This window comes from Canis lupus, chromosome 5 (assembly GCF_003254725.2).
Source record: "Canis lupus dingo isolate Sandy chromosome 5, ASM325472v2, whole genome shotgun sequence".
In the NCBI taxonomy this organism is placed as follows: domain Eukaryota; kingdom Metazoa; phylum Chordata; class Mammalia; order Carnivora; family Canidae; genus Canis; species Canis lupus.
The window spans coordinates 21,664,238-21,670,164 of NC_064247.1; positions in this window are offsets into that span (position 1 = coordinate 21,664,238).

The window sequence follows — 5,927 nt, forward strand, 5'->3', positions numbered from 1 at the left end:
AGGTATTTCTTTACTAAGATTTGAGTTACCTGAGGGCCAGGATCCTTTTTATTCATCTTTCAATCACTTAGTATGATGTCTTCCTCTGGATGTTCTAAGTAAACTGTATTGAATTAAATGAATAGGCATTACTTATCTGCAAGCCTGTTTGATTAGTAACTACACAGTCTTACAGCTTTAATGATGGTGAATGACTTTGAGGCCAATTAACATTCATTTATGCTACCACCACTGGGGGTTGATTAACTCTAATAAATGTGAACAAATTAACATTTGTTGTTTTATAGCAAAAATTACATGAAGCTGAATCCCATGCCAAGTTGTGAAGCATTGGATCACGGAAACTGGGGCTGTGGGTGGGAGATGCTCTGAAGTTGCATCCATGAGGACCTCCAGTGTTCCCTCGGCTGACTATGCTCCTGTATTCTATCAAAGATGTACTTCCGAGGGGTGGTCAGGCAGCAGAGACCCATCAAATCCATGAGCCTGTGCTAATTCTTGTTGCCTGCTCTGCTTCTCCAGTAAGCCTTTGCCTCACTAGTGCTGGTGGCTCTAGGTTGTGAGGATCTGGGGAGGGTTGCTATGGTGACCTTTGTGCCAGGGAGGGAGAGGGGCTCCTGCCTCAGAGGCTTGCTGGTTCCCGGTGGTGTCCCTCCTCTGTAGGGTTGTCAGCTCACAGCCCCTCCGGAGAATGACATCATAGGGGAAGAGCTGAACTTTTATCCTGGCTAGTCATCTCATCTCTCTAGGCCTCAGGGTTCTCATTGGATGGCAGCCTCTGCTTTATGGGGCAGGGAGTTGCAGTGGCATTGCGGAGGATTAAATGACATAATGAATGCCATGGCACTCTGAGAACTCAGTGTGTTATACTATCACTGGTGAGCAGTGTCTAAGAATTCCTTTGGGAAGGCTTTGACCAGCTCTCTGGGTGGCAGTCAATGTGGGTACTTAATGGAGCCACCTTGTGCACCTGACTCTTTGAGCTTGGCACAGTGAGGACCCTGGAACACGTCCCATCAGTCTGGCCCCATACTGGGTTCAGGGCCTGTCCTGGGTGTCATTTCGAGTTTTGTTTGAAGTCTTGTGTTGTCTGCGGAGCCTTGGCAGTAATACAAAGGGCTCTGCTTCTCCAGATCTCCCAGATAAAGCTGCCCTAATTTGGGAGTGGTTGGTTGAGGAGGAGCTGGAAGATATTCCTGGGACCTCATTTCACAGAACGGTGAGCAGGGGAGAGACTCCCACCAGCCTTCCTGCATGGGTTACCATTTGGCGAGCTGTCACTAGGGGGAGCCCTGTCACTGTGATGCCTCCTCCTGCTGCCACTGGGGTGAGGGTCTGTCTAGGGGTCCCAGGAGGGGCTCTGGGAGTGGCCAAGGGAGCTCTCCCCTTAGACATGCGCTGAAGAGTGGCTAGATCAAGAGTTGTGGGCTGCAGGAACCTTAGCTGCGAAACAAGTGGAAATCCGCTGTGTCTTGTGCCCCAGGGTTGGAAGGGGACTTGGGATAATACACAAAGAAAAGGCACAAATATCCCAACTTAGAGCTTCTTAGGTAGTGAGGAAGAGACAGAGGGGTGTGGCTTCACTAAGACTGAAGCTGCAGTGGCATCTGCCCCCTAGAGTTGCCCTGGCTCCCTTGCACAGGGCCGCTGTGGGCACTGGCTGCAGGGGGTACCCACCCAGGGGCTCCTGACTGTGCTCTGTGTGGTTGCCTATGTCTGTGCTCACTAAGTGAGCCTGACCCTGCTGATCTGCTGCACCCAAAGGCAGGAAGTTTCTAAATGAGAATGCTTCCAAGTGGTAACAAGCCCTTGACTCCACTTCGGACTGGGAAGAAATGAAGATAAGGTAGGCATCCTTCTTTCCAGTGCCAGCTGCCCATTCCCAAGGTGGCCATGAGCATTTAGGGGGACATATGCATGTACCTGGGACTCTCCAGGTGGTAAGGTGAGCGGCTGGGATATCCCCCCCTCCTGCAGGAGGTCTGAAGCTCAGATGGGACTTGCCTTTTCCCTCTTGGAGGAGGCTGCTGTCATTTCTCCATCTTTGTTCCACACTAGATGAGGTCCTGGGAAGCCCGAGGATGGAATGTTGGGTTTGTCATCAGGCCTGTATGCATGTGAGATGAGACTGTGTGGCTTGAGTCCAGGCTTTTGAGCAAGAGGAGGCCTGGAAAGTGTGAGGGGCCTCCCCCCGGGAACCATTTCTCATGGGCAAGTGGGGAGGAAGCCTGGCAGAAGTGAGGCAGTGAGGCGGGATTCATCCAGAGATGCTCTTCCTTTATTGGTGGCTTCTGAGACACGTCTTTGAGCCTTGGACATTAAGATGGAGATTGATGGAGATTGGGCTGCATGGAGGATAGTTGACTCAGAGGTAGGGGAGGGATTTGCTGGACTTTTTTCTGAAGGTCTCTGGGCTTGGAAGGATCTTCCCTATATCCCTCCTCCTTGGGGTCAAAGACAAGACGAGCATGGGGTAGTTTAGGGGGAATCCTATTAGATGGAAGTATTAGAGATGCCCTTTGGGTGAATGGAGAAGGGGCCATCTTCCTGTTTATGAGTTTCTGAGATGGAGAGAGGCTGACCTCCAGCAGCTTCTGTGCTCTGTAAGTCCTGTGAACTTGGCCTCAATGGTACCATAATAGAAAAGTGACCATAATCTGCCACATCTTCCACCTTTTGTAGACCTCAGTGTATGGCACTGCTGGAGAAGCCAGCCTCAGTTTGTCTCTCCTGCACACCAAGTGGTCTGGACCCATTTAATGTGGGAGCCCATAGGGACATCCTGCCTTTCCACGCCCACGAGTGCAAACCTAAGCCTTATCTTTGCAAATAAGCTGGCTAGCTCTACTCACTAGATGCAGAGTAACTTCTTGAATTGTCCAGATTAGAGTTTTCAGATTTTGAGGGACCCAACACAAATTGTTAGGTGAGAGGGGAGGCCTGAGTGCTCTTTCTAACCTCAAGGCCTTTACATGTTTCTCTCTTTTTTTTTTCCCCCCATGGCATATTCCCCCGTAACCCCATCCCATCCTTTTATCTAGGCAATTCTCAAGCATCCTTTAGAGCCCAGCTGGGTGTCACTTCCAAGTAGGCCTTCCCAGACTGCCCAGCCTGGGTTCTCTCTTCATGCTCAAAACTCTTGGTAGCGGTTGCCACAATTATAAATATTTGAATTCTGTAATTGATTATTTTCTTTTCCCTCTTATAGAATGTAAGCTTCATGAGGATACTGTCTGTGAGTTTATCTTGTTTGCCACCCATCACAGTCGCTGGCAGAAGTTGGATACTCAACAAGTAAGAGCCGAATGAATGAATAAATGGGGTCACAGGGTCCCCAGTGGAATCTCTCCCATTTCCTGGCAGACAGACTCCTGTCTCAGACTGTGTAGATGCTGTTTTGTGTTCTTATCTATCGCAGGTGGGCTAAGTAGTTCTAAGTGCAAGCCTGTGAGTTCTGAGGCTTAGTTCTTGTGAGATGATCACTAGTCTCATCCCCTCCTGTTTTATCTCCCCTAAAGTCTCTGCTAAGTTAGGGTTCACTTCCTACCATGCCCACTGCCATCTTTCTCCTGATTCTGAGCTTCTGGTCTTTGCATGAAAAAATGAGAAGGTTGTTGGCTGTTCTCTCCTGATAGAGCTCCAGAGCTAGAGCTTCTTAGCTTGGCATATCCTGCCCTAGATGCAATTTCAGGATGAGATTGAGGAGCAGGTCATCTGGGCCAATGGGATGGTTTTGGAAGAAGCTTTAATTTCTCCTGAAAAAAGTCCACATCTGGTTTTTGCCAGTCCTCCAGAACTCTGGAGACCTGGCTCTGGGGGGCTGTGAAGCCTGCCTGTGTACTTTCCTTTGTCTAGAGAGCTGGACTGTAGCTTGCTAGCTGAGCTCTGAGAACCTCGAGGCCACTCTAGCTGTGTGTAGTGGGCCTGCTCCACCCCCAGCCACTCTCTCACCTGCCTGTGATGAATCAGCAACACCCCCCTCCTCCCACCGCTATCTTGGCATTGTGCAGCCCAGCTAAGCCAAGTCTGGTTACAATGAGTTGGTTCATCTGGAGGCTTGTATCCTGTACTCTCTTCCAATGTGACATTTGGCCAATTGGCACCCGATAGTAAAGAACATCCCTGGGAACCAAGGTGGCTGAGGACTTGGGACCTTGCACAAGCCAACGGCAAGGGCCATGTTGAAGGGAAGGTCATCCTCTTGCCAGAACTTTCTTTCTCCTCCATCTTGGTTCCTGTCTAGCAGCACACGGCTCTGGCTGGTGGTCAGCAATCCACTGCTGGTGTTTGTTGGTGGCTTGGCTCTCCTCCATCTAGCCAGGGCATTTGGACCTTTTTTCTAGGTCTGCTTATGAGCTCAGGAAGTGAGCCAGTAAGTTTCCTTACAAATTGTCTCTGTCGATGTCATTTTCCATCCTAGTCCCAAGGGGAATCTGTCTCTTTATTTCCTCCACGTTGACACCACTCTTGCCCTTGGCTCAAATACAAAAACCTTGGGTTGCACCCATGGAAGGGGAAGGGATGAGGGGGCACATATAAAAGAGCTTTATGCTTGGTCTTCAGTGACAGACAAAGCCTTGAATGTCCAGGGTTGTAAGTCCTCCAAGGAGGGAAGTAGTCACAAGCCTATTTCTTGGCCCCTGTACTAATTGGCTGTGGCTTTTGTCAGGAACTCTCTGGCACATCTGTGAGCACCGGTGTTGATGTCTGTTATGGGCTAAATTGTCCTCCCTCCCGCCCCCCGCCACCACCCAACAAATTCATATGGTAAAGCCCTAATCTCCAGTACCTCAGAATATGCCTGTATTTGGAAATTATCTTTAAAAAGGTAATTAAGGGGATCCCTGGGTGGCGCAGCAGTTTGACGCCTGCCTTTGGCCCAGGGCGCGATCCTGAAGACCCAGGATCGAATCCCACATCGGGCTCCTGGTGCATGGAGCCTGCTTCTCCCTCTGCCTATGTCTCTGCCTCTCTCTCTCTCTCTGTGACTATCACAAATAAATAAAATTTTAAAAAAAAGGTAATTAAGGTAAAATGAGGTCGTATAGGTGAGCCCTAATCCATTATGACTGGTGTCCTAATAAGAAGAGGAGATTAGGACAGAGACAGGCATGGAGAAAAGACCACGTGAGGACAAAGAGGAGAAGGTGGTCATCTGCAAGCCAAGGAAGCTCTGAGAAGAAGCCAGCCTTACCAACATCCTGATCTTAGATTCCTAGCCTCTAGTATTGTGGGAAAATAAACTTCTGTTTAAACCGTCCAGCCTGTGGTACTTTGTTATAGCAGCCCTAGCAAACTAATACAACCTCCTCCAGCAATAACAGAAGGTTTGCTGCAGGGCCAAGGGAGCAGTAGATTAGATGATCACATTCTGACCATTTTTTCTTGGTTTGCAGAAGGGCCAAGGGAACAGAAGTTTAGATGATCACATTCTGACCACTTTTTTTCTTGGGCTCTCAAGATTGCTGGTATCCCTCTGTCTTCTCCAGTTCTTTCTTCTTCAGGCAGCCAACAACCCCATCTTGTTTTGGTGGTTAGCCAAATAACTACCATCATTGGTGGCTAATACACAAAGCATTTCTCTTCTGTTATTTCTCCTTGTAATGCAAACTGCAGAATCTGAGTGCAACCCAGCATGCTGGTCCTGCCCTCTGGAAGCTCACATTCTAGGGGGAAGAAATTTAACTGCAGTGTGGCAGGTGCCATGATAGTAGTCAGCAGAGGGATATGGGACCACAAAGAAATACAACCTGACGTTGCCTTGGGAGGTTGCAGAAGGCTTCCTGGAGGTGATGGCAGAGCAGAAAGTCTAGGAAGACAGAGACTTGGTCTTGCTCACCTTCCTTCACTCATGGAATCCAGCACAGTGCTTTGCATGTGGTAAGTGCTCATCTAATCTGTTGGGTGAAGGACACTCTCAAAGTCCC